Source organism: Moschus berezovskii, chromosome 20 (assembly GCF_049115385.1).
Source record: "Moschus berezovskii isolate FMDL1 chromosome 20, NW_MosBer_1.0, whole genome shotgun sequence".
Lineage (NCBI taxonomy): Eukaryota > Metazoa > Chordata > Mammalia > Artiodactyla > Moschidae > Moschus > Moschus berezovskii.
Window position 1 is genome coordinate 46,809,117 of NC_142479.1, and position 27,324 is coordinate 46,836,440.

The window sequence follows — 27,324 nt, forward strand, 5'->3', positions numbered from 1 at the left end:
TGCTGCTAAGTTCCCCCGAGGCTGCGCACAAAGGGACTGACCCTCAGGTTCAGTGTCCCAAACCAGCTCCCGGGTCAAGTGTTCCTCCTCCCCTTCCAAAGACCGTTAGGCCCTTCCTGATGCCCCCCTGCAGCCCAGTCTCCCAGCAGCCCCTTCCTTGAGGCCCTTATCCCCCATCACCCCCAGCAGGACAAGGGCACCCCTTTACTGCAGGGCCCAGGCCCATGTCAACCCTAGATCTCAGGGTTCCATACACAGTAGGTGCTCAGTGAAGGTGTATGTGTGTGTGTTCCATACACAGTAGGTGCTCAGTGAAGGTGTGTGTGGGAGTGTGTGTGTGTGCGCACGCGCGTGCGCAAACCCACCAGAAAAAAAAAAAAGAATCCGAAGGGCCACGTTAAACTGAAAGGAATGACTTCTGGGGAAACCTGTGGCAGACCTTACCTATTATCTGATGCACCTCTATTGCTTTTTCCTTTTCTAGTTAGAGCTACCATTCCTTTGAAAATTAAAATAATCGTGAATGAAAACCACATTGCACCCTGCCCTCAGGCCATCCTAGGTGAATGGGGCATCTTGGCTCAGAGCCCAGGTGCAGGCAGGAGGGTCCCAACCCCTTGCGACCCTGACAGGCCTGGGTCTTCCCCTGAGCAAGTTAGTGGTGGTGAGGGGCAGGGGTGGGTCCACCCACGCCATCATGACATGAGTGAGCCGCCTCTCAGGTACCGTGTACAGGACTGTGCAGGGGGCACAGGTGACTGGTCCCACTGCCATTCCCACTTACATCTCCCCTCCACCCCCCAAGTCCACAGGGTGCCCCAGTGCCCCACCAGGGTGCTGCTGAGCAGATGGAGCCCTGGCTGGCAGCAACACCTAAGGGCCACCCTGGCGACTGTGGTTCAGGCAGGCCGAGGACAGGGACGGTGTGCTGGCGTTCCCGGGCCTCTTGGCCCAAGGGCCCAACCACATGAGCCTGAGGCTGCTCCCAAGTCGGCCAGCTGAAGAGCAGTGACCTGGTGGCCGCAGTAGACGTGAGCAGGGGGGCCACCTCCACACTAGGGGCGGGGACACTGGGTCCCTGGATGCTGCTCTGGGGCCTCCTCACCCCTCTGGAACCATGGGGTCCTGGGCTGGGGGCCTGGCACACAGAAGGGCACAGGAAATGTCTGGGGCATGGAACTGAGTACAGAGTCCTTCCGAATCACAGAGGCTACATTTATCATGTGTTCTACCTACCTGGGCTCCTTTAAAACTGGGACTCAAGGACCTCCCAGGTGGTCCAGTGGTCAGTACTTAGATCTTTCAATGCAGTGAGTGGCCTGGGTTCAGTCCCTGCTTGGGGAACTAACTTCCCACAAGCTACGCAGCACAGCTAATAAATAAATCCAAAAAAGGTTTTTTAAATAATAAAACTGGGACAGGAGTGAAGGTATTTTTAACAGCAGAAAAGCCATCCACATGGCGGGCAGTGGACAGTGGAGGGGCCCTCAGGGTCGCATGGAGTGAAACCCCAGTTGGGATGAGAAATAGAATTTCCAGTGATAGGAGGGTGGACCCCTATCCCCCTGGGGAGCTCGGGCCTGGAGCTGTGGGAACATAAACTTCCAAGTTCACACACTTCTGTTTTGTCTTTTTTTTTTTTCAAACAATGAATGCATGCTGTTATTTTTTTTTTTAAAGGATATGATTTTTGGCAAAGCTTCCAATGAATCGGTGCCAGGGGGTTGGGGGGTGCGGGGCTGGCAAGTCCTTCCAGATAGGTGACCTCAGACTCTGGGGAGTGCGTGTGTACACATGCAGTGACTAACGGGGCAAAGGTCTGACCCACTGGCCCAGGCCTCAGTAGTGCAGGTTCATTCACAAGTATTTATTCCTGTCTGCTGTGGGAAAGACTGAGGGCAGAAGGAGAAGAGGGCGTCAGAGGATGACGAGATGGCCGGATGGCATCACTGATGCAATGGACATGAGCTTGGGCAAACTTTGGGACTTGGTGAGGGGCAGAGAGGACTGGCATGCTGCAGTTCATGGGGTTGCGAAGAGTTGCACATGACTGGTCAACTGAACAACTGCCATGGGCCTCTGGGTAGGGTTGGCGCTGCAGCCTGGGATGCATGGGTCCTGCCTGCCCCTACAATGTTCCCCAGCAACCCCTGTGGCCACAAAAGCCCACCATCTACCCCCAGTCCTGGCAGGCACCTAAGATAGAACTACCGTCTCTGGGAAAGACACTGGCATGAGCTGGTTACTGTCTTTTCAGCAAATGTAATTCCTTTTTATTAGAAAATTAAAGGCTGGGACCAGCTTGCCAAAAGCCAAAAGAGCTGAAATGTGCTTTCCTAAGATATGCAGCGTCTGATGAAACGGATTTGTTTGTCTGCCTCCTTTCCCACCGTCACCCCCGCCGGGGCCAGCCCTCCCTCCAGTCCAGCCCCTTCCATGGGCACCGAGCCTGACCCTGGGCTTGGCAGAGGTGGCCGGCCCAGCACCCGGACGCAGGGAGCCTCTGGCACAAGGCAGGAGCCTCGCTCCCCAGGTCTCAGCCTCTGACAATCACCTCAGTGTTTCTCTTGCCTTCGTAAGATGCAGAGGCACCCGTGGCCTTGGCTAGGCTAGAGGGTGTCGGGAGGGAAAGGGAGGAACAATGAAGGACCGGGCTCCCGAGGAAGCAGCTTAGCCACCTGGAGACCCAGGAGTGGCGGCTGCCGACAGGAGGAGGCAGCCAGGGCAGAGCGCGCTGAGCAGAGGACCGTCCCTCGCCGCCACACAAAAAGCAACTATTCAGAGCCACCCAGGGAGCTCTCTCTTATTGAAGAGTCCTTGATTCTTCCCTTTCTGCCGCAGAACTCAGGAACAAGGGCCCCATCTTGTTAATGGGGTGATGGAGGGGCCGGGGGGAGGGTCCTCTTGAGCAGGAAGGTGGCCAAGCCCGCCCCATGAGTCACTGGAGCTGGAACTAAGGGAACTCCAGGACCGCGTTCTCCTCCAAAGCCCCCTTCATCTTTTCTTTCTTTTTCTCTGCTGGTCAGAGGCTACCTTCCTGGTTTATAGGGAACCTCAGGGGAGGGTGTAGGAAGCTGGGAATGATGTGCGTGAAGGGGTGTGTATGTGTGCGCACGCTCACATGGGGTGGGGGGGCATGTGTGAGCATGTGTGTGTGTGTGCACAGGGGCACGTGTGTGAGCGTGCATGTGTGCTGAATGCTAAGATGGTGACCACACTCTCGATGTGCTAACGGGTGGGGGTAGGGGCGGCGTCTGTCTCAGGTGTGTCTGCCCTGGCCCCCTCCCCACCGCTCCAGCCCTCCCCACTCCTCTGCTCCCTGTTCAAGGGCACATCCAACGGGCCCTCCTTCCTCGGGTAACAAAAGGCAGATGGAGCCCCTTCCACCTGCTCAGATGCAGCCTCCGCTGTGGCTCATCTTGCTTTGTTCTGGGGAAGCCAAGATAGGGGCCCATCCCCAGCCTGCGGACGGGCCACAGCCTAGGGGTCAGAGACATGCACAGAATGTGGCCCACAGGCCTGAACTGCCTAGACTGCTCTCCTGGGACGTCTGGGCCAGGGAGGTACCGCCACAAGGGCACCAGTCTGCAGTCCAGTCGCATCCCTGCCTGGGGACCACGGGGCGGGGGGCAGGGGTGCGTGGCCTGGGGCAAATTCTTTCGCTCTCTGCCCAACTTGCTGGCCTCACCTGTAGGAAGCCCTGGCACTGTGTCAGGTCTCTCCGCCCCCAGCCCCTGGCCATCTCCTGGGCTGACAGTGGAGGGGCCACTTTTCCATGGGGGGCAATGACACCAGCTCCCCAGGGGCGACTGTGCAGGGTCCATAGCCTCTGGGAGGTTTCGGAAGAAGAGGGCAGGTCCCTGAGCTGGGAACCCAGAGCTTCTCTAGGTGGAGGAGGAGCTGGGACCCCTGGCCAGGGTCCTTCAAAAAGGAGGCCATGGAACAGGGAGGGGTGGGCTGGGGTCCTGGCCCAGGTGCCAAAGGTCGGCATCCCATGAGTGCATGTGCCCCCCCACCAGGTGGAGGCCCCAGAGGGTCTCCCAAGGCTCTGGTGGACATCAAGTCCGAGCCCCTGCCATGAGCAGTCCCCATGCCCTCTGGAGCACTGACGCCTGGGCCCCTGGCCATCTACCTGGAAGGGGTTCACCTGGTATCTGAATCCCTGGGGAGCTGCAGCATCAGGTGGGCCCCCCGCTCCCTTGGTGGTGAGGTGACTGAGCTCTCTGTGCCTGGGGGAGGGGCTGCCCCGTCTGGCCCGAGGTAAGGAGGTCAGCTCAGAAGCTGACTGGCAGGCGGCACAGGCACCAGGAACCCACCCCAGGCAGCCTCTGGGGCTCCAGGCCCCCAGCCTAGGGAGGACAGGACTCCGCTCAGGGCAGGTGGTGGCGTAAGGCCTCAAAATTCCCAAGCAACGGGAGGCCAGTGGGGGCAGCTGAGGGTCAGGGGGAGGGCGCTGGAGCAGGATGGTCTGGGGCTGTGACAGGGCAGCAGGTGGAGGGGCCACAGCCACAGCCCCGGCCCCTGCCTGCACCCTCTTCCCCCACTGAAAGCATCCCCTCTTCACTTCCCCAGCTCCCAGGGCTGGCATGTCCCTTCCCAACCATCTCTGGCCCCTACCCTTGGAGGGCAGCCCAGCCCAAGTGTCTCCCACTGAAGGCAGCTGTGTGCTTCTAGAGCCAGGGCTCAGGCAACCTTGCTGAGCGTGGTTCTCATCCTAATAATCTTTCCTCCATCCTCACTCCAAGTGGCCCCACTGTCCCTTGTCATTGCCTGCCTGGGGGATTGGGGGTGAGGGAGCCCTTGCCCAAGCATTAATGGGTGCCAGGAAAACACCCCCAGCACTGACCCAGCACATTAACACCAGAAGCGGGGAGGGCAACCGCACCCAAGAATGCCCACAAACCCCACTTCCCAGATGGGGAAGACTGAGACCCCCAGGGCCCGCAAGAACCAGGCCAGGCCTGCCTGCTTCCTGGAACCTCAGAAGGTCCTCTCCTCCTCTTCCCCTGGGAGCCCACCCTTCTCCCCATCTCCTGCTGGCCCTGGGGCCGGCTATCCCCTCCAGCAGACAGGCCCACAGGCCCCATGAGGAGGTAGGGACCACCCAGGTGGAGACAGCAAAAGAATGAGTGTGTGTGTGTGTGTGTGTGTGTGTGTCCGCTCAGCTGACCGCAGCTGGGAAAACAGGCTCCCTGCCGCCCCTCCCCCAGCCACAGTCCAGCCCACATGGCCAGCACCTCACCAAGCCCTGAAGCAGGCACTACCTGGTCCCCTGCCTTCCTTGCCTCGGCATGAGCCAGACCCCTGGTCCACCCCCAGACCCCAGCAGACAGTTCTCCCAGTAGCCTGGCCCCTCCTGCTACCCTGGATCAGGGCCCCAACACAGGCCACTGCAGACCCACACCTGCCTGGGTCCGGCCCCCTGCAGCTCTCCCCCAGACTGTCAGGGGTGAAGGCTCAGCCTCTTAACTGCAGTTTCCCACCACCTGAGACCTCCGTCCCCCTAAACTGCAGCTTCTCCACTCATGCCCATGGCTGGCATCCGAGGTGTGGGGTGGCCCCCGGGGCCTGGGGGCTGCCACTGGCTCCCTCTTTCTGGGCAGGGGCTCCTTGCCCTGTCCCACCCTGGGCTCCCGAGACGGGATCACTGAGGCTGAAATTTCAATTAAGGAAGAGAAATAATGACTTCAGAGCTCCAGGCTGGCTCAAGTGGTGACAGTCCTCAAAATCCAGGCCCCTGGAGCTGGAGGAGGAGGCGGCTGGGACCCCGAGGCCACCGTGGGCCCAGACGGGACTTGGCCTGCCCCCTACTTCAGACCTCGTACCCCATGACCCCTCTTCTGAAACAAGGCCAACCTCAGGGCTGCTCAAAAGTAGGAGGTGGGGGGTGCCCAGCGGAGGGCTGGGAAGTGAGCCCAGGGGGCTCCCAGGAAGCTGAGTGAAGTGAGATTAACCATTCAGCCGCAGCTTGTACCTGCAGTGAGCCCGGACACTGCCAGGGCCCACAGGACGGGGCTGGGGCCCCACAAGCAGAGCTGGAGGCTTGAGGAAGGGTGGGCCTGGGCAGGAGCCCATCCCACAACACCAGGGTCACAGGCCGGGCCCTCTGGGCTCCGAGGCCACCCCACCCGCTCCTCAAGAGGTATCCACGGCTGCCCTAACTGAGCCACCGTCGCCTCCAGGAACTCCGTCTCCAGAAGCGCCCTGGCCCCCACTCTGAGGGTGGCCCACGTCCTTTCCAGAAACCCTCCGTCTGATCCAGAATGTTCCGTCTCCAGAAATGGCAGTGCTCTCCATCAAGGCTCCTCTCAGCTCCAGACACGCTCCGTTTCCAGAAATATCACATCCCTTCTCCAGAGATGTTCCACTTCAGCTCCCAAAATACCTCAGATCCAGAAGTGCCCTATTTTACGTCCAGAAATACTCCAGCATCACTCTCAAAACACCCCGCTTCCAGAAGTACTACAGTCTGTCTCTAGAAACAGTCCCTCTCCAGAAATGTTTCGGCCCTGACATTGTCTGGAATCCAGAAAGGCCTCATCCTCACCCCAGAAAATGTCTTCTCTTCCCCAAGTGCCCCCGTCTCACCTTCCAGTTGCATGCCCCTCCTCCAGAAAACCTTCACGTCGTCTCTAGAAACACCCTCAGCCTGGCCCAGACACGCCGCGTCTCATTTCTAAAAACACCCCACCTCTGGACACGCTCCATCTGCGTCTGCAAACGCTCATGGTGCGTCCACAGAGGCCTCCCCATCTGGCCCAGATGCTGTGAAAACCCAGGAACCACTTCCTTCAGGCTCTCCTGGTTGGAGGGGGCGAGTTGAGCAGTGACCAGGTGGCTTCCTCCTTCCCCCTCCTTGTCCCCATGGTCCCCTGGGAACTCCCAGCCACCCACAGGACCTGCTCTCGTCCTGGGAACAAGGATAAAGTAAGAGCCAGGCTGGCAGGTGTAGAGGTCCCTGGGAGAGGGGAGAATGGCTGGTCAGTGTTTGGAGAGACTGGGAGCCTCCCGGGTCTGACCTGGAGGCAGAGGCAGTGAGGGGCCTGGGTGGGAAGATCTGAACCAGGAAGGGTGGGCAGGGCCTTGGCATACCCCTCCCCTCGGGACAAATGTGTCCACTGGCCCAGGAGCCCACACTCACAGCTGCCCCACTCCCAGCCCTGGGAGCCACACAGGCACACAACATCACATCATCCCAGCCCCACCCTGCTGGGCACACAGACACACCCTCCCACCCTCACCCACGCTCCCTGCCTCTCTGGGCAGGTCTGGGGACCCCGAGAGGCAGGAGGCCATGGCCGGGTCCTCCAACCAGACAGGGTGGCCTCAGTTAACTGCTGTGTGTGGTCACCCAGGGAAGCCCACAGCCTGGGCCCTCGAGCTCAGGAAGGACTGCATGAGAGAGGAAGGCACACTCTGGATCTGCTCGCAGACCCTCTGGAGCAGCCTAGCCGCTTCTGGGCCACTTTAAATGACAGAAAGTTCCTCTCGGGGTGCGACTGAAAGTCCTTGCAGTCACCTCTGTCCACACGGCCAGGTGCTGCTCTCCGGAATCCCGGAGTCTGTGTCCCACTGAGGCTCCATGTGGAGACAGCCATTCCCAGCCAATGGGAGGGTACTGGAGACAGCTGGGTGGAAAGCGGGCACGCCAAATACCTCTAGGCCCTGAGCTCGCCTCGGACAGCCGTTCTCAGAGCCTCTAGGTGGGCGGGAGGGGAAGGGGTCCAACCCTGGTCTCCACTGCCAGTGGCATCAGTGAGCTCTGGGCCACTCCCACGGGAGGATAATTACCGTTTACTAAGCCTTCCGATTTAGACTCAGCCTCAATTACCTGGAACCTCTCAAGCCCCCTGTTTTGATCCTTTGGGGCCAAGGGCAAACACGACAGACCTTCGGCGTGCCCTTCAATTTCCCGCAGCCAGGGCCTGGTTGTCTGCCACCCCCACTGGCCAGCTCCTGCTCAGAATGGGGCTTCCCCATCTGTCCCCTCCGAACTCCATCCCTCTCTCTCCACGGAGGACCGCCCCCCCCCACCCCCGGAATTGATCCCACTCAGAGACCAGAGACAAGAGAGGGAAAAGCCCAACAGCCAAGCCCAAATATGAATGAATCTGAAAGAACTGTGGTCCCTGGGGCCAGGATGGAGAGTAGGGGACAAGGCCTTGGGTGGGACGACAGGTGGGGGTCCCAGGGCTCCTGGTTCCAGGCTTTCTGGAGAGGCCTATACATTGGTATTCTCCGCCCCTCACAGCCCAAATTACACCGACTCTCCCGGGACCCTTTCACCGCACGATGTCACTTCAGCAAAAGGTTATGTGCGAGAACATCAAAATCCTTCCCGCATATTAACTACAAGAGTGTTCTTTTTAAATGCACATGAACAAGCGGCCAACATTACAGTATCTGAGATGAGAACGGGCGCTGGACTGGGAGTCAAGACCAGGGTGCTGTCAGCCTCTGCAGCCCTCCTCCCCCATCAGAGAGGCCCTGGGGCAGGGGCAGATTCGAGGCTAGACCGAGGGTCACAGGCATGTGTGGAGCCAGCAGAGCCTGGCAGGGCGGTGTCCAGGTGCTGCCCAGCACGCACCTGAGGGCAGGGAGAGCTCGTTGACGCTCCCCAGGCCCCCTCCCACCTCCACTCTTCTCTGGCAGCCTCCACCTGGCACTCCCTTCCTTTTATTGTACTTACTTTCACCTGGAGAATTTCTGGAGACACTTTCACTGGATATTTTACAGAGTTCCAAGATATAATCTACCCAAGATAAGCGAAAGCTGGGCTGCCGGGATAGGAGCCCAGGTGTCGAGTGGTGTGTGTGTGTGTTAGTCACTCAGTTGTGTCCGACTCTTTTGTGACCCGCTGTGGACTGTAGCCCACCAGGCTCCTCGGTCCACGGGATTCTCCAGACAAGAATACTGGAGTGGGTTGCCATTTCCTTCTCCAGGGATCTTCCCAAACCAGGGATGGAACCCAGGTCTCCTGCATGGCAGACTCTTTACCAGCTAAGCCCCAGGGAAGCCCCGAATGTAAATGGGGTGAGGGGCAAACCTGGCGAGGTGGAGGTGGGTGGAGGTTAACTAGATTGGGAGGGGTCTGCAGAGACCCAAGGAGTAGGCAGCTCTGTCTCAACTCTGCAGCTCTATGATTTCCAATTGTAAGAGGAGTGGAAAGTGGGATTTTTATGTGAAGCCCAGTATTCTTTTTTAAGCCCCGTGGCAGGCCACACAGTGCCCCCCTGAAGGTGTCACTAGGGACAAGCTCTGGTCTGGTCTGTGGTCTTCAGCCTGAGTCTCTGGTCCCTCCAGGGCAGGCAGTCTGCTCAGACGAGTGTGTGTGGGGGGTATGAAGTAGGGGACGGGGAGGGCAGGACAGCAGAAAGCTTTTCACTTCTAGGAGATGGCTCGAGATGCTCTTCTGTCAGCTGGGGTGACAGTCAAGACCCCCGCAGCTTGAGAGGCTCAGAGGGACCGGCAGGATGAGTGTGGGGAGGAGGAAGTCCCAGAGGTCATAGCCCCTCTCACCGCAGGGTCTGCCCTGTTGGCCACCCCTACTGTCCAGGCTACAGGAAATCCCAGGACAATCGGAGCCCCAGACAGGTGTGTAGAACCCCAAGGAGGAGCGATCCTGCCGAGTCACACGGTAGGTGATGCTGGGTGGCCGACCCCCTCCAGCCACCACACTGTGAGCCGTGATGCCAGGACCCCTGCCCCTCCCCAGACAGAGGGAGGGGTGGGAAGATCTGCCCAGCCTGGACGTCATCCTGGTCATCCCTGCCAAGACTCTTACTGGCCCCGAGGACCTTCCTGGTCCTGGGAGAAAGAACTGGGCCTTGGTTTCTTCCTCTGTAAGACGCAGACAACAGGAAATCTTCCTTCACAGTGAGTTTGAAGACAGGAAACAGATAAGTGCTGGGGCCCAGCAGAGGGAGGTCTCACAGAGAGGATGCTCTGAACAGTAGGACTCCAGGTACCAGTCCTCTGTCCACTCCCCCTGGCCTACCACCCTGCCTCCTCCTGCCCTACCCCGCCGCCCTCCTCCTGCCCTCTCTGGGCCCCTCCTCCCTCTTCCCGCTGAGCTTTCTTTTAGGGAATTATCATCTGCTGGGCTTTAATTACTGGTCCCGGAGGCCCACCACCTCCCTCACCAGCCGAGACTCTGTAATCCCTCTGGCTAGGGCATAGGCTCAGCTGCAGGCTCCCGCCTCCCTGGGGAACAGCACCCTATGTCTGCACAGAAGCTCCCAGCTCCGGGGCAGGAGGCCTCAGGAGGAGTAAGTTCCCTCCAGTCCACGTGCCACCAGCAAGGACTGGGGAGGCGGCGTTCTCAGGGAGCACACTCAGGCCCCGCCGGGTCACTCTGGTCCTCACTCTGCTCCAGCGGGACCCGCGCTGGGCCCAGACTCCTTCCAGCCTCCACCCTGGCCTCCAGATCTCCTGCTCCCAGGTCTCGAGAGTCCAGAGCCCTCTACTCCAGGCCCTGTCCTGCCTCCAGGCCGGCTGAAAGGTGTGCTCCCTCCTGGAGACCATCCTGACTCCTTGAGGGCAGGGCCCAAGGAAGGAAATGAGCCTGACCTGTGATCCCGGTGCCCATCAGATGCCCGTCCAGCCTGGCTGTGGGAGCAGTTGGAACCCCAGCTGTGTGTGCAGGAGAACAGGGCAGGTGGGTGCTTGGTCCGGTCCCCGTGTGCCCCCATTTGCAAACCCTCACTCTACGTGGGAGCGGGTCACATGTGCATAAGGCTGGCACCATTCTCGGGGGCCTGCAGACTGAGGCCCGAGGCTGGACAGGGGGCAGTGACAGTGATCCCTGGGTGACAGTGATGAAACCTGGAGGCTGCAAATGGGGCCTGTGCACTGAATCTGGCCACAGGTGAGTTGCCAGACTAGGTGACAGCACACCCAAGCCAGATGTCATGTGAATATCTGAGTTCCAGTTCCTAAGAAGGTGGGGGACAGCTCCTGGGCTGCATCCCCAAAGGCCACCTGGGAGAGCTGAGCTGAGGACCCCGCCCTCAGTAGCTCTGTCCACTGGCCCCGTGGGGCCTGGCGGGTGGAGACCCCGGGAGTTGGGCAGACCCGAGCTCATCCTTGGTCACTCCCCCGGGGTGACACGCCTGCGAATAAGCAGGGCCTCGGCGCGAGTGACAGAGGGGACGGGACGCATCTCTGGCCCTGGGAGAGGCGAGAAAGCTGATACTACATGGGTCGAGGTGCTTAGGGGAGGGAACCTCGCAGGGACACCTAGGCCGGCAGGGTCTCCTCCAGCTTCACGACGAAAGGCTTTTCCTGGGAGGAGCCAACATCTGCCTCTCTGTCTCCCCGAGTGCTGCCCTTGAGAAAGAACAGAGAACCTTTCTGGTCCCATCCGTGCCTCTAACTCCTCGTGACACCGTTTCTGGCCCCAGAACCCTCCCTTGGTCAGGCTTCTCTCAGACTGTGGAACCTGATCCAGCAGGAACGGCGCCCCCTTCCAGACTCTCTGCCTTTGGTAATGGAGCTTCAGGGGAGTCCAGTGAACGTCTGAGTCCCCTGGAGGCACTACTGAGATGACAGCCACCTCAACCCCAGTCAGCCGCCCAGAGGCCACAAGACCCAGGGCCCTGCCGACATGACACACGGGCGCCTCGAATGGACAGACGTGCCTCTCTGTGTGTCTGGATGCAGCCAAGCCCCCTGCGGTCCACTCCCCTCTGTGGGATGGGTCTTGAACAGACTTGACCTGGTTTTTCTACCTTCCTGACAGTCTGGTCAGGAAAGAGCTATGCTCCCATTGTACAAAGGGGAAACTGAGGCTCGAGGAAGCATGAGAGGCCTTGGCTCATGTGCTCACGGCTCCTGGGCACACAGGCTGGTGCCCACTGCATGGAGTGGAAGGGGCAGGGTGGCAGGCAATCTTCTGGACACAAACACCAGGCGTCTTGGTTCACCCGAGTGCCTCCCTCTTGTGAACCACACTACCACCTGATTCTAGGGTACAGGCTGAGGGTCTCCTGCCTTCTTCTTCCTATGACTACTTGTTCCATGACTGCAGGGCTTACTGGGGGCCAGACAACCAGGCCAGGCAGGGGGACCTGATCTAGACCTTTCCAGGAAGGGCGCTGCAGCATGGACCCAGAAGTGCGGGTACCTGGTGGCCAGCAGTCCCACGGGGCACCTGTAGCTGGTCTGCTCTGGTCATCAGCCAGAGTGGATGGCTGTGGAGGGAGGGGAGCACAGCCCACTCCAGCCGGCCAGTCATCTGCTTGCCACGTGCCTGGACATCACAGCCCTGCACCCTGTGCAGCTCGGACCTCAGAATGAACATCAGGAGTGCTGTGAGGATGACAAGGCCTACCCTTGGGCACCCCAGCTTCCCAGGGGTCATGCAGAGGGAGCACCCCTCATCAAGGGAGTCTGGGAGTAGCTGGGCGCTAGAAGGGGGCCTGGGTCTTGGGATCAGAGGACTTGGTCCCCAACTTCTGGCTATGTGACCTCAAGCATGCCACTTCTCTAAAAAGCCGGAACCACAAATGCTGACTCGCAGGATCTGGGCAAACAGGCCCAGTGCCCGGCACAGAGGAATAGGGATCCACAGGGCTGGTGGTGCCATCCCGACACCCAGACACACACAGAGGCACAAACAGGTGTGCACACACGCAGCACAAAGACACAGCACAAAAATGACCAAATGTCCACACTCACGGGAGGATGGCTCTTAACCTCAACCTCTTGGCAGGAGCTCCATGAACCTCAGAGGACACACCCCGGGTGGGTCTTCAAATTTCAAACCAGAAGCTCAGATCAACTGTGGGCATGTACCCCCAGTGCCTCGCCACCTGCCCCCCAGGGCCGCTCCCCTCCAGGGGCCAGGTCCCACGCTGGCTCTGTCGCAGTGGGATCCAGGGACCCTGCCGCATCCTGCCTCTCTGGTCACAGCCCTGGCCTCTCCCCGGCTGGGGGACGTAAGCAGGAATGGCTCAACCAGGATATAATCGTTTTTAATTAACGTGCGGATCATTTCACAGGCTGATCTCCTTGGAGACCAGAGGGAAGACAGTCTTTTAAGAATTTCTTTGCCTCCCCCCACCCCCCTCCCAATTGAAGGCCACCCCCTGCTTCACCCACCCAGCTGCAACCTTGAAAGCAGCATAGAAGCCTGGTGCCTGCGTCCCTCTCGGGGCCATTAGGAGGAGCAGTGTGTGCCCACACACAGACACACACGTGCCCGAGCTCGAGGGCACACTGTCCCCCGGAAACGCATATGGGATCAGAGACCCACAGACACGTACACACAGGGACACACACAGATTCACACACACACAGGTATGCATGCACACATACATGCCCGAGAATATAAAAACAGGGCCTGAGGCACACAGAATACACGGGCGGGCGTACACACCCAAGCTGGCAGGCATACCGACCCCCAAGAATACACAAACAGGATCAGACACACAGACATATGCACACACAGGCATACGGGAAGGCATCCAAGTCGAGACACCACAGAAAGGCCCAAATAACCACATTCACGGAAGGGCTGCTTCCAGGGGGGCCACAAGGCCCTTGTCCTGGCGATGGGAAGTCAGAGCCATAATCACCTCACCCCACGCTCACCCCTGGCCCTGGCCTCTGAGCTGGGGTGCCCCACCACCTGCCCCACTGGAATCTGTGACCAGAAGAGCTGCCATCTCCCTGCCATCCACCTGGTCTGGATCCTCCTGAGCCCCCTAAAGAGCTGTTCCACTCCACCTTAACCAGGGCCACGCAGCTCTGAGCAGCCCTAGCTCCCCCACTGGGAGCCCTGCCCCCAGTCGCTTCCCTGGGTGTCCAATGGGCCTGGGGGGCGGGAGCCTCCTCTCTCCTTTTGCTTTAACCAGATCCCTTCCTTCCCCATTTTCTCCCTCACCGTTCTAATTCTTTTCTTTCTGTCCAAGCATCTCTGCTCCCAACCTTCCTTTCCTCTCCTCTTTCTCCCCTCCCTCCCTAGGGACCTCCTGGGGTCAAGCCGAACCAGAGGGAGCAGCTGAGAAGTCACTGGTCTTTCCCTTCTCCCCCACTGCAGGGTCTGTGCCAACACCTGCCCTAGCCCCAGAAAAGACCTAGAACTACTAGGACTGAAGGCCAAGGCAGGGGCATGACCAAGGGGGTCCTCCAACATCTGCAGTCCCACTCTCTCTCTGCATCTGCTTTGGCACCTCAGCTTTTCCTCCTGGAAAATGGGATGGCAGAGAGGAAGGGGGAGCCGTGGCAGGGGGGCAGCAGGGAATCCACTGCTGGCCAATCACAGGTTGGCACCTTGGGTGGCCCCAGGCACCATGGACATCATGGCCGTAGCCAATGCATGAGACACAAGCTCTAAGGAGCCTGTCTGGTGCTCCAAACGCCAACATCAGAGGCGAATGGGTGCTCCTCCTCTCCGGGGGTCTCAGTGCCCCCGTCTGTGAAATGGACAAGGCCAGCCTACAGGACGCCCTCTTCCTGAATTTGGAAACCAAAGGGCGAATCAGCAGCCTGTTCTTGGCTGCTATGTGACCTTGGAATTCACTTCCCTCTCTGGGCTCCCATTCCTCCTTGTCAAAGAAGGGGGTTCAGATAGGTGATTCACTGCCGAGGCTCTTTCAGTTCTGAAAGAAGGTTCTGGATTATGGGGAGGAAGTGTAACAGTGTCCCACTTATCAGGGGAAAAATGAGGAGCCTGTTTCTCCCACTGCAGGCATGAGCAGCGTCATTTTGAGGAAATCGTCTTAAACATCAAAAAAAAAAAAGCTCTCCACAAGAAGAAATCCACTACCTCGTTCATCAGGGGCAACCAGAACATGGAACAAAAGGGGAATATTAAGTAAATGGTGGCGCATCCACCCGATTGGAAGAGCCTGAAAGCATTAACCGCGGTGTTTATGAAGAGTTGGTTACAAAACAGGAAAAGGCTCCCATGAGCGCCAACGAAGAGAGCAGGATATACGTCTGAACAGAGAGAGCGCCGACAAGTCACTAAAAAACAACCCAGCCACCAAGCCGAAAAGACTGCAGAAAACAACATCAAAATACTAACACTGTCACAGTCCACCGAGACTGTCCATAACCTTTTTTATTTTTCTCTATTTTTCAGATTTTCCCATTAATCATATTTTAAAACATATATATTGAAAAATCATTTAAAAAAATGACTGAACACCTCCAATTGAGAAACTTTCCCTTTCCATTCATTTATTCATTCATTCCTGGTTCATTCATCCCTGTGTCCAGCCAAAGCCCAGTGTCCATTGTGGCCAGGTCCAGCTCTCACCTGCAGGAAAGGGAACCAGTGGAGGAGGAAGACGCGCCCCCCGCCCCCAGGAATGCGCCCACGGGCCTGGACCCTACAGGGGCTCTAGTGAGCAGAAATCAATCCTGCCTCCCTGTGGCCTCCCAGGCTGGCCCTCAGCTGTGAGGACTTCAGGGTCTAGCCTTCCGGTCAGAATCCGACCTTCACGGTGGGGCTGCGGAGTGGGGAGAGTCGCCCCACGAGGCCATAGGCTCCGGCTGCACCAGCTTTCCCAGGCTCTCCCACTGCAGCACCTTCTCTGGGCTCAGAGAGGGGTCCTGAGAAGGCACCCCTCCACCTGGTGGGAATACAGGGTGGGAACATGCTGTGAGCTCAAAGGGTCCCCACTGCAGCCTCCTGGGTGGGGGCTGACAGGGTCCGGGGAGGATTAACTCTCTCCATGCCTGGATGGAGCCACAAGACAGCCTTCCCGTGCCGCCCCCCACTCCTCCACCCCTGCCAGGACCCCTCTTTGAATAGAAGGATTTCCTTCACCTGCCGGTGCTGGCAGTCCCATCGCTGGGCCTCTCCCTACCCCAGGAAGAAAAGGGGGGCCGCTCTCTGGAACATAATGAAGACAGATTTCCACGGGCTCTCTGCCCCCACTCCCACTCCAACTAGCCTTGGCCCTTTCCACCCCGCCCCTCCCCGCAAGGCGCAGAGGGATGGAGGTCTCTGTGTGCAGAGACCCCGGTGACCCCGCGGCCCCCACTCTGCATTGAGCCCCCCCCAGGCCTGCGGTCCCCAGAAATTCTCTGGGGTAGCACTCGCTTCGCAGTGCCCAGGCGGGAAAGGAGAAGTTCCCACCCCCTTCTCCCCGCCCCCAGCCCCTAGGGGAGGGGCGAGGGTCGGATCTCCGGGTCAAGGAGCAGCGCCTGCTGTGGACCGCAGGAGACAAACACCCGGTCACACACACACACACACACAGGCACACGCGCACACACACACACACACCACCCTCAGGATCACCTCGGAAGCCCGCATTGTACGGGAAGCGGGGGCGGGGGGGGGGGTAATGCTGATCGGGGGAGGGGGGCTCGACGTGCCTGCACTCACCAGCCAATCACCAAGCCCGAGAGAGGCTGGAACCCGCGACCCCGGCCCCCGAACCCGAGCCTCAGGCCGCCACCAACCACCCCACCCCACCCGACCCGACCCACCCGATGTCAACGTCTCTAACCCAAACAAGCCCCACCCCCAAGGAGTCCCCCCTTCGGCTTCCTGGGGTTAGTAGCCCCCCCCCAGAGATCAAGCTCCGACCTCTGCCCACAACCGCACAGGCGCGAGGTTTCATTGTCAGCCTAGCCACTGGGGCGCGCGCAAGGCGGGGGTGCCAGGGCAGGGGGCTATCGCGGCCAGTGGGGAGGGGTCTCCGGGGGAAGTGTTCGGAGCCGCTCCTCCAGCCCGGTCCAGATCCGGAAGCCGCCGGGGGAGGAGGAAGGCGGGGGCGGCGAGAGCGCGACCTCGGTGCTCACGGGCGGCGAGGCGGGGCCCAGGCGGCCGGAGTGAGCGCCCGAGGCGTCGGGGGCGCCGAGTCCCCCGGGAGGCAGGGCTCTAGGGAAGTTTCCCACCGGTGGCCCGGAGCAGGACGGGGCGCGCAGCCGACCCTCCCCGCCTGACCAGCTCCGGGGCGCAGACTGCGAACTTGAGCAAAACTCCTTCCTCCCCGCGTCCCTCCCCTCCGGTCCGCGGCCACCAGCCCCGCCATCTCAGCCCTAGCCTTGGGCCGGTGCCACGGTCGCCAAGACCTCTCACCAGTGTGTGGTGGAGAGAAGGGGAGGAGGGAATCCCTGGCACAACCAAACTGCGACCAAAAAAAAAAAAAATTCCTTCTGAGACCGATTCCCTCAACGGGTGTGGAAAACCCCAAACAGGCAGGTCTGCAACTCCAGCCAAGACCGCGGCGCGGCGGGCGGGGTGCCGGGGGCGGGCGGAGACCCCGGCCGGCAGCCTCGGGAGCCCTCGCGCCCGGATCGTCCCCCCACCTACCAAGACACAAAGCTCCGCCGCCAACAATACCTGCGGGCTCCTCCTGGGTCTCCCGGGCGCGGGCGCTGCGCGTCTCGCCGCCTCCCTTCCCCGCGCCGCCTCTCCTCCTCTGCTCGCGCGCGCTGTCCCCTCGTCTCTTCCAGAACGCGGCGGCCGGATGAGATCTTTGGGAGAAAAAAATGTGAGCGCTCGCACGATTCCTTTCTCTCCGCCCGCCGCTCGCAGCGGCCGGGGGCTCGCTTTTTTCTCCCTCGCGCTCCCGCGCGCGCCGCGCCTCTCGCGCCCCGTGTTTCCTTCTCAGCAGCCCCTGCGAGCGCCCTCAGTAGCCATTATTCACGGGCCACCGGGGGACAGGAGGTAGAGACCGCCCCATGGCCGCATCCACTCGCCGAGCGCGATGCGGGCGCGGGGCGCGCGCGGGGAGGGGCGCGCGATGAGGGGCTTGGCTGCGCGCAGCCCGCGCCCCAGACGCGGGGGAGGGGAGGAGGCTGAGGGGGCAGGAGGGAGGGGGCGGGGGAGGACTAGGAGCTGGTGAAGGGAGCGGGAGGAGGGGGCGCCGGGGAGACGCTCCGGCGGCTCTCACCGCGGGGCTCGGGGTCACTGGCTAGGAAGCTCCGAGGCGCTTAGGGACCCGGGGCGGGCGGGTGTTGGGGGGGTGGTAAGTGTCTTCGTGCGCGCGCGCGCGCGCGCGTCAGAGATGGAAGGGGAGGGAGGGGACGCTTTAATATTTTCCCAGTGACTTACGAGCCCGTGGGTGAGCTCCTGGCTGCGCGCTCGGGTCCGTGTGTTTATCAGTGTGGCTGTGTATTTCTGGCCTGCCCCCCGTGTGAATGTCACGGGGCGTGGGGGCCTGCTGCGAGCTTGTGAATGTGCTTCTGGGTCTTGGGGGGACGGAGTGATGCGGTGCCTGCGTGGGGTTGTTTGTGTGCGATTGTTTATCAAGGGCTGCGGGACTGCGCCTGTGTGGGCCGTGTCTGCGTGAGGTTGTGCGCTTATGGGATTATGTCTGCGTGGGCCCGAGTGTGTCTGAGGGGTGTCGTGTCTCCGTGAGGGCTTGTTTGCGTGAAGCTGCAGTTGTAGGGGCGGGGGACCAGTGAGGGGTTGGGGTGCGCCTGCACGCGGTCTTGTGTGGGGCTAGCGAGGCAGTCTTCTGCGTGCGGGGCCGAGGCCTGGCTGGAGGAGGGGGTCCGCGTGGCGTCGGGGACCTCACCGCCGCAGAGACACGAACAGGCCGCTCAGGGGTACCAGCACAGAGCGGCGAGTGGTGGCGGAGGAGAGAAGGCGGAGACCCGGGGACCCGCATCCCGCCCCCACTTCGACCCCCGCTCCAGAGACGCAGTTTAGAGATCCTGGCACTGGCCGGCCCCGCGGTCCTAGAGGCACCGGGTTTGGAGGACTCGACCGGGCCGGGGAGACGCCTACGGGCTGGGGGCAGCGGGGACCGAGGCTTGGAGATCCGCGAGCAGCCCAGAAGCGCGCGGCGAGGACTGCCCGCCGAGGCGGGTGGCGGTCCGGAGACGGTGGAGGACCAGGCCGAAACAAAGAAGCGCGGGGCCGGGGCCTCGAGGCGGGACCGTACCTCCGGTTCCCCCGCGGCCGAGGGGCGGGCCCTCCTGGCCCCAGTCCCGGGCCGCCGCGGTAGCGGCCCCAGAGCCCCAGGGACGCGGAATTACGCGCCCCGGGCGGGGCCAAGGTGCTAGGCGAGCGTAGGGGGGGAGGGGGGTTGCGCGTAGCCAGCGGGCGCCGCGCCCTGGGGCTGTGATTGAGCGCCTGGCGGCCCGCCCCTCGCCGGGCTGCTCACCGCCCACGCAGCCATTCATTCATTCATCCGTTCTCTCTCCATCCACCCACCTTCTACCCGAACACGTGTCCGGCCTGTCGTCCGTCCACCCGATTATCGCGCCAGGGATCACACTGACGCGTCAGCACTGGCTCTCCACTTTCCCTGCCCGCCAGCCTGTCCGTGCCACTCTCCTTGGCCCCCACCTCGCATCCCCCCAGGCCGCTGTCTGCCTGGCAGGAGGAAGGAGCGCACCCCACGACCTCTGTCACTCGGCCTTTGCTCTTCAGTGATGGCCAGACCCCTGTCCCCACCTACTAACCGCCCCACCACTAAGGGTTTTGTACATAAGGGCTTCTCCCCCACCTGCCGGGCCTTCCCAGAGACCTGGTGACTCCCTGGAGGGCAGGGGCCAATAACATATCACACCACTGCTGGAGCACCTCCTCAGCCCGGCCCCTCTGGACTGGGCAGGCGGTGGGGGGAAGCGGCGAAGTGGGGGTGTGGATGACGGGGGTGCATCGAGAAGGGGTTTTTTGAAGGACTGCTGTGCCTCCAGGTCCTGGGCAGAGGGCTGTGCAGGTCCTAGTGGTCCAGGGGTCATTAGAAGCCCGGTGGCCGGAACAGTCACCCCAAACCTGCCATTTGTAGGTTGTCAACTAAGGATGAAGAAAACAAGTTCCTGGTCTCTAGCCCAGACCTCATCCATCCAAGTGGCCAGAGCCCCTCCACACTGTTCCTTCTGCCTGGGAATCAGCATCTACAGTCAGGCGTGGGAAGCACTAGCCAGGAACAGCTTCCAGCCTGCCCAGTCCCAAGGGTGGCTGCCTGGTGCCAAGAGCAGACCACTCCCAGAGACAGACCCTCTGCTGACTCCAGGCTCACCTGGTGAGGATGCAGCAAAACTTGCAGGTGCCAATTCCCCAGCCAACCCTGAGCACCCCTCTTCTCTGGGCTCTAGCCCCACCCACCTGTAATATGCAGATGCTTAATCTCTGTCTTCAATCATCTGGCCTGGGAACCAGGGTTACTCAGTCCTGAGGCCACTGCGTGCACCATTAAACAAAAAGTCCCAGTTCCTCCTGGGACCCCCGACTCAACCTCAGTGCCGCCTGGCCCTTAGCCTGTCTCTGTCACATCCTGACTCAGCCACCTCCTCCAGGCAGCCCCCCAACAGGCCAGTGGCAGGTGAGGGAAAGGGTGGAGGTGGATGCTCCCTTTCCCTAGGGACAAGCACACTCTCACTCCCCTGCACCCTTCACCACTGTCTCATTCCCACCTTGGGGCCTTTGCACTTGCTGATCCCTGTGCCTGGAATGCTCTTCCCCACCTTTTAATGTACCACATGTAATGCATGTATTTTGTAGGCGCTTTTGTTTGTCTGCTCACTGGCGCCTCCTCCGTCCCTGGGATGGTGCCTGGCACACATTCAATAAGTATCTGGTGACTGAACGAGCGAGTCCGATCCAGACGGCGCTTCCTCTTCTCTGAACCCAGGGCCCCTCTGGAGAACAATGGGAGGGGATGAGGAACAGTGGGGTGAGGACAGGTGGTATGACTCATCCAAGGTCACTCGAGGGCCCTTCGTGGATTCTGGATTCCGAGCACGTGTCCAAGGGGTTGGGAGAAAGGAGATGGCGGAGCTGCTGCTCATCCCAAAGGAGAACAGAGCCCTTTCCCAGGCAGAGGACAGACGCCCCCACCTGGCCAAGGCCCTTCCACCAGTGCTGTCACGGCAGGGCTCTGCCCATCTCTGATTGAAGCCAGGCTCAGAGCCATCAGAGGGCTTGTCAAGAACACACAGCAGGACAACTGATCCCCACCTGACTGTAAATTTCCAGACCCTGGCTCAGTGCCAGGCCCAGAGCAGGCATTCAGGATGCCCTTAGCAAAGCAATGAATGAAGCAACGGCACCAAGGTTCAGACTGAGGTGTGCACGGCCCCTTGCTTGTTTCATCAGCCCCTACCAGCGGGATTCACAGGATGGTGGGCCGGGCCCACCACACGGTGGGTCTTCTGTTCGTTCATGCTGAGGGGAGGCTGCCTGGCTGGTTGGCTCCCTGCTCCAGCCAGGGGTGAGTCCATGCCCCGCCATGTGAGTCCTGCTCCAGGCTTGGCAGGGAGAGGGAACCCCGCACTTGGCTGGCGGGAGAGTCCCATGGGCCAGGGTGAACATTTACGGTCTCAGTCGGGGGAGGCTGTTTCCTGGGGGGAGACGTGGTCACAGCCTGAGAGCCTGGGCCAGGATGGTGCCCATTCGCTTGCCCAGCACTGTCTGAAAAGCCACCTTCCTGCAGACCCTGTGTCCAGGTGCTGCTCAGGGTGAAATAATAAACAGGGGCCGAGTGAGGGATCCAAGCAGACCATGCAGTCGGGGGGCTGCCAGATGCTAGGCTCACTGACAGACCACCAGGGAAGGGGTTAGCCAGGGTGGGCACAAGAGGCAGAGAAGAGGGACACTGACTCCAGCCATCAGGCCCGGCAGGTGCTACCAAGACCCAGACGTCTCATTCAAGCTCAGCCCTGGTGCGGTCACTGGGCCTGCCTGGTGCGTCCAGGCCAACTGGGCTTGGAGGGCTGTGGCTCGTGGAGGAAAGGATGCAGCACCGGACGCCTGGTCTGCAGGTGTGCAGGCCCCGGGTCAGAGGCGCTCCAGCAATTTCAAGTTTCCATCTTGTCCTTAGCTTGGCCACCCTTCCCATTTCAGAGTCGGGTCTCTGAGGGCCAAATGGCTGACTGGCCCCCGGCACCCAACCACTTGGGCAGTATTTACGCAGCACCTCCTAGGTTCCAGGGACAATTCTACATGTGAGGAGTCAGAGCAAGGAGCAAGACAGAGCTCCCCTTCTTCCTTGTCAAGACACAGTGTCATCCATGACACTGAGGTGAGGTGTGCTGCGACAAATAAATAAAGGAGAACTTCCCAGGTCACACAGTGGTAAAGAACCTGCCTGCCAGTGCAGGAGACATAAGAGATTCAGGTTTGATCCCTGGGTTGGGAAGATCCCCTGGAGGAGGGCGTGGCAACCCACTCCAGTATTACTGCTGGAGAATCCCATGGACAGAGGAGTCTGGTGGGCTACAGTCCAGGGGGTTGCAGAGAGTCGGACACAACTGAGCAACTAAGCATGAGCATGGGGCTGGAGATATGGGGGTGGGGGAGCTGTTTTCCAATCGATGGCCAGGAACTGGCACTTGAAACAGGTGAGAACAGACCTGAAAGACGAAGGCAGGAGGCAGGCAGCTACCTGGGGGCAGAGCTGCCCAGACGGAGGGAATAGCACAGGTGGAGGCCCAGAGGCTGAGGCAGGGCGAGAACCCCCATGGAGCTGCCAAGGTTGGAGTGCAGGAGCCAGGGGGCATGTGAGAGGAGACGGGGACACAGAAGTGACAGCAGCCACCCACAGGCCCTTGTGCATATATCCGTGAGGCCCCCGGGTCTCACGAGGCGACAGATGAAGTATCTCCGGAGCAGGCCTCACAGGGGTGGCGCCTCACAGGGTGGGGCCTGGCCAGGGTTGGGGTTCAGAAAGCCAACAGGGCATCCAGTTCTGGGTTCATCTCGGAGGAGGGGCTGACAGCACTGGCTGCTGTGGCAGCCAGGTCGGCACGTCGAGTGGGCTCTCCTGTGGGCGGCCCATTCTCCTACCCCTGTGACTGTCAGTGACCCTCCTGCCCGTCTGTCAGCTTAGCCAGCCTCACTTTTAGTGGGTGTGTTGGAAGCCTGCCTGATCTGCCAAGTGGCATCCATGCTGAGCCTCAGTTTCCCCCTTTCATGCATCTGTGGGCAGGACCACAGCCCTGGGGGCTGGCTGGGCTGGCGTCTGCTCACCTTGTTTGCTGAATGTCAGGCCAAAGGCCAGTTTTTTCTCCCCTTCTTTTCATCTATAAGGGCTTCCCTCATAGCTCAGCTGGTAAAGAATCCGCCTGCAATGCAGGATGACCCTGGTTCAATTTCTGGGTCGGGAAGATCCACTGGAGAAGGGATAGGCTACCCACTCCAGTATTCTTGGGCTTCCCTTGTGGCTCAGCTGAAAAAAATCCACCTGCAATGCAGGAGACCTGGGTTCAATCCTGGGTTGGGAAGATCCCCTGGAGAAGGGAAAGGCTACCCACTCCAGTATTCTGGCCTAGAGAACTCCAGGACTGTATAGCCCATGGGGTTGCAAAGAGTCGGACACAACTGAATGACTTTCACTTTCACTTCGTTCTGTACAACCTTTGATCTCTGCTGGCTGGGGCTTTCTCTGCCATCTGTCTGTTTGTCCATCCTTCCTTCCTAGACTAGAGCCCACCAGATGAGGTCGTATAGCTTCTGACTCAGACAGGGCAGACCCACCTGCTGCGGACCCTGTTCCCTGGGCATGGGACCCAACCGGGAGGCCCCTGACCTCTCTCTTACACACATACCCCTACTGGTAGACTGCCCAGCCTCCCTCTGCTGGGGGGGTCCCGGCCAGCACACCTGAAGCACCCCTCCCCCACTGTCCTCTCTCAGAGTCCAGAGCACCTGAGATGCTGGGCCATCTTGCTGAGCTTGGAGACCGCGTGGCCCTGCCTTTTGAGGGCAGAGGCTGGCGGTTGCGGACAGGGCTCAGTAGGAGAATGAACAGGAAAGAGGGAAGACAGACATTTGGAAGCGTAGATGAAGGCCAGAGGGTGCGGTAAGGAGTGAGGGTGAGAGACGGGAGCAGAGCGGAGAGCAGTGGGGACGGGGAGAAGGGAGGCTGCAGCAGAGGGCAGGCAGGGGTCTCCAGGCCCCTCTCCTGCTCTGCATTCTCTGGAGACGGCACTCTTGGCTCCTGACTATGACCATGGTCACCTGCCCCCAGTGCTTCTGGCCTGGCTGGGGTCCCGACTTGGTCTTGGGAGCAGCTCCTTGTATCCTCATGCCGGCATGGTGCCCAGCGGGGCTCAGCGAGAGGCAGGGGCAGCGGTGTGGCCGAGGCACCACTGCAGATGGAGTCTTGGCCCCAGACAGACTGACCCCTGACCCTCGTCACAGTGCCAGTACCCCCACCCAACCCCACAGATTGACCATCTTTGGACTTCTGACTCCAGCCACAGTCTCAAGCCACAGACTGACCTCTGACCCCACCCCAGCCTGAACCTTGATGCTGGCAGAGGCAAACCATAGTGACCATCCCGTGGACACGTTCCTCCAGGGACTATGTGGGAAGAAGAGCAAAGGCCCACTTCTGGGCCACTCACCCCCTAGGTAAGAAGCACCACCAACTTAAGTGGCCCCCAACTAAGGCCCCAGACCTGCCCGGGCTAGTGAGTGCAGGCTGGATACACATACATAACCAGGTCCCGGGCACAGCCCCAACACAGTCCAACGGACATGCAAAGACACACACAGGTACCAACACACAAACGTGTGTACACACTGTCCCTGCCACCCACCCCTCTCACTGGGCCACACAGCCCTCGTGCCTAGGCCTGGGGGTTCCCCAGACAGCTCCCACTTTCTCACGGGCCCTCCTTGGGCCCCAGTGGCTTCCTCTGCCTGCTGGGGTGGGAGTCCAGCAAGAGGCCAAGCGCCGCAACCTCCCTCAGACCCCCCCACTTCTAGGAGAGAAACTGCCCACGTCACACAGTAGATCCTGGCCATCGAGACCTCTACACACGCACATTCCCCTAATCAGACACACACATGCACTGTATGCAGGCAAGGAGACGCACACAAAGCGTGTACACACGTGCAAGGGGCACAGGGCGAGGACACGCAGAGCCTCCTCTCTGTGCAGGCAACACGCGCACACACTCCCACACCTGCCTGACTCACCCGTCCCCCACCCCACGCGCACAGGTGTCTCTACCTCTGGAGGCTCACGTGACCCCTCCAGCCCCTTCCTCGCTCAGCTTAGGGCTCCTGGGGCCTCTGCTCTCCCTCTCAAGCCCTCCTATCCATGCCCACCTAGACCAGGCCAGCGGTGGCATGTCCTTACTAGCGGCTGAGGTCACACCCTCCCACATACCCTGAACCAGGAACAGCACCGCCCCTGCTGGCCCCGGTGAGCAAGTCCCGCTCTGCCGCATGCTGGCTGTGTGTCCCTGGGCAGCCCCATACCCTCTCTGAGCCTGGTTTCCACAGCTGAGAAAGAGAGGTGCTGCTCCTGCTCGCAGGTGGCAGTGGTGGGAAGGGGCGGGGACATGGGCTGGACAGCAGGCTGCTAATACCTCTCTCTCTAAACTGAGCACAAAGCTCATAGTCTGCAACCCGGACAGTCGTCCCTGACTCCGCGCAGGGACCAGGCAGCAGACGCAAGGACTGGCCCCTCCCACAGGCTGACGGAGCCCAGAGAGTCGAAGCAGCCACAGTGGAGGCCGAGTGCTGCTCAGCCTCCAACATGGTCCCACGCACCCCCTGGACATGTGGCAAGAAACCATCGGCTGCTTCCCCTCACATTTCTCAGCCTCAGTATTTTCACCTCTCAAAAGGGAGAGCAGCAGGGTCCAGCTGTGCCAGCTAATGGAAATGAGCGTGTGGAAATCACCGGGGGATCTGCCTGCTTGATCTCTGGGGATGGTTACCCGTTCTGGTCAATGGAGAGAGCTGAGTTTTCAGTCTCTGGGATGAGGATCAAAGTCCACTTTCACAGTGACAGTCAAATGCTGCATTTGCACACCCTACTCAGCTACCTGCTGGGGCAGGGGCCCCTCAGCCCGGCTTCACCCCAGAACCTCACGGCCCCTGGCAGCCCAGTGGGGGCAGGGAGGGGCTGGGGGCCCCTGTGCCGCAGACCCAGAAACGGGGGCTCAGAGAGGGAGCTGAGGGGGAGGAGAAGCAACTGGAGGACAGCGTCCCCTCCATATAAGGAAGAGTCTGTTCACAGGCAGAGCTGCCCAGGAACAGAATGGGCCGCCTCCAGAGGTGGGGAGCCGCCTGCAGCTGACGGCGTACAAGAAGAAGGGGGTCTCCGGGCGGGGACACCACACAGGCCAGGGGAGGGCCGCGGGCATCTCCAGTCCTGTGACTCGACCAAGGCCACGTGAGCAGGCATGGAATTCCAGAAGCCCAGAGCAGCCATGTGAAAGCCCGCAGAACTACAGACGGCGCCCAATGGGCCAGAGAAAGGCACCCTGCGGCCCTCCACAAATTCCCTAACCCCATCACTGAGCACTTAGTTTTCAGAGGGAAATTCCTAGTTTTAATTTAGAAGTTGTAAGGTATATGAAAGTAGAAAGGAAAAAAAATCCAGGGTTCCCCTCACCCTGGGACAATTACCACTAAGTCAGTTTTGCTTAGAAGTCCTGACGGGTTCTAAAGTTTTAAAACTTGAGGTAGAATCCACATACTGTAATTTTCACCCTGTCAAAGTGGTTTTTGGTGTCTGCACACAGTCCTGCAACCATCACCACCATTTCCAGAACATTTTCATCACAAGGAAAGCAGCCCACTGTGCCCCCCTGCAGCAGTCACCCCCTTCTCCCCAGCACCACAGCCCCCGACAGCCACTCATCTGCTATCTTTAGGGGCCAGGGCGTTCCCTCCTCCGGCCTCCCAGTGCCCACCCCGCCCCCTCCAGCCCTCCATCAGCCAAGGGATCCACTGAGACTCAAGTCGGATCCCATCCCACCCACCTCAGATCCATCAGTGGCTCCCAGTCCTGTGCAACTCGGCTCCCTCTGTCTCAGCCACACTGGCCTCTGTCAACCAGGTCCCACCTAGAACCTGCATCTCCTGGTCTCTGCTTTCCCCACCTCTCCCCGTAGCTCTGCCTCTGCCTCCCCTCCTTGACCAGGACATATTCCCTGACATTCCTTCTGTCCCACCTTTTCCACTAAAATGGCAGCTCGCACCTAGCATGGAGTCAGAGACAATGAATATTTGGGCTGTTTCCAGTAAAACAGGCACATGCTAAGCCCACACGCCCACAGGGCACTTGGATGAACTGGCAGTGTCTCTGCTGGTGGGCACACCCAGTACAGACCACGCAATGCCCCTCCTAACCCTGCCGGGGGTTCTCCTGACTCCTCGGATCTGGTCGCCCGGGCCGCGGGGCCTCCGGACGTGCAGCCCGGTCCCTTCTCAGGCCCCCAGAGCCCCCACCACGTTGGTGGCTGCTGTGCCTGCTTTCGCAGCCCTGCTAAAGGGTCCACCTGACCTGCCTGCTCAGGTCTCCCCACACACCCCCTCTGACAGAGCTGGGGGCACCCTGTCCACCTGGCCTCCCCTGGCCTCAGCCACGCCCAGCACAGTAGGGCTGCTTAGGAGGCAGGCTCCCTGCCCCGAGGGTTCTGCTGTGACATGTGGGCGAGAAGAGT

General features: G+C 60.4%; 1 protein-coding gene across 2 annotated transcripts in view; it reads right to left on the reverse strand.

Annotated features, from left to right (window-relative positions):
* RAI1 (retinoic acid induced 1) overlaps window positions 1-27,324 on the reverse strand; it is a 97,292-nt gene that overhangs the window by 50,561 nt on the left and 19,407 nt on the right. The window contains exons 1-2 of one of the 2 annotated variants that reach the window (XM_055407465.2): window positions 17,856-18,879; window positions 17,303-17,436 (exon numbers count right to left, since the gene is read on the reverse strand). The gene's annotated coding sequence lies outside the window, so the exon portion shown is untranslated. Of the gene's footprint in view, window positions 1-17,302; window positions 17,437-17,855; window positions 18,880-27,324 lie in introns of those variants that run through there. The other variant, XM_088828953.1, reaches the window with a different exon arrangement.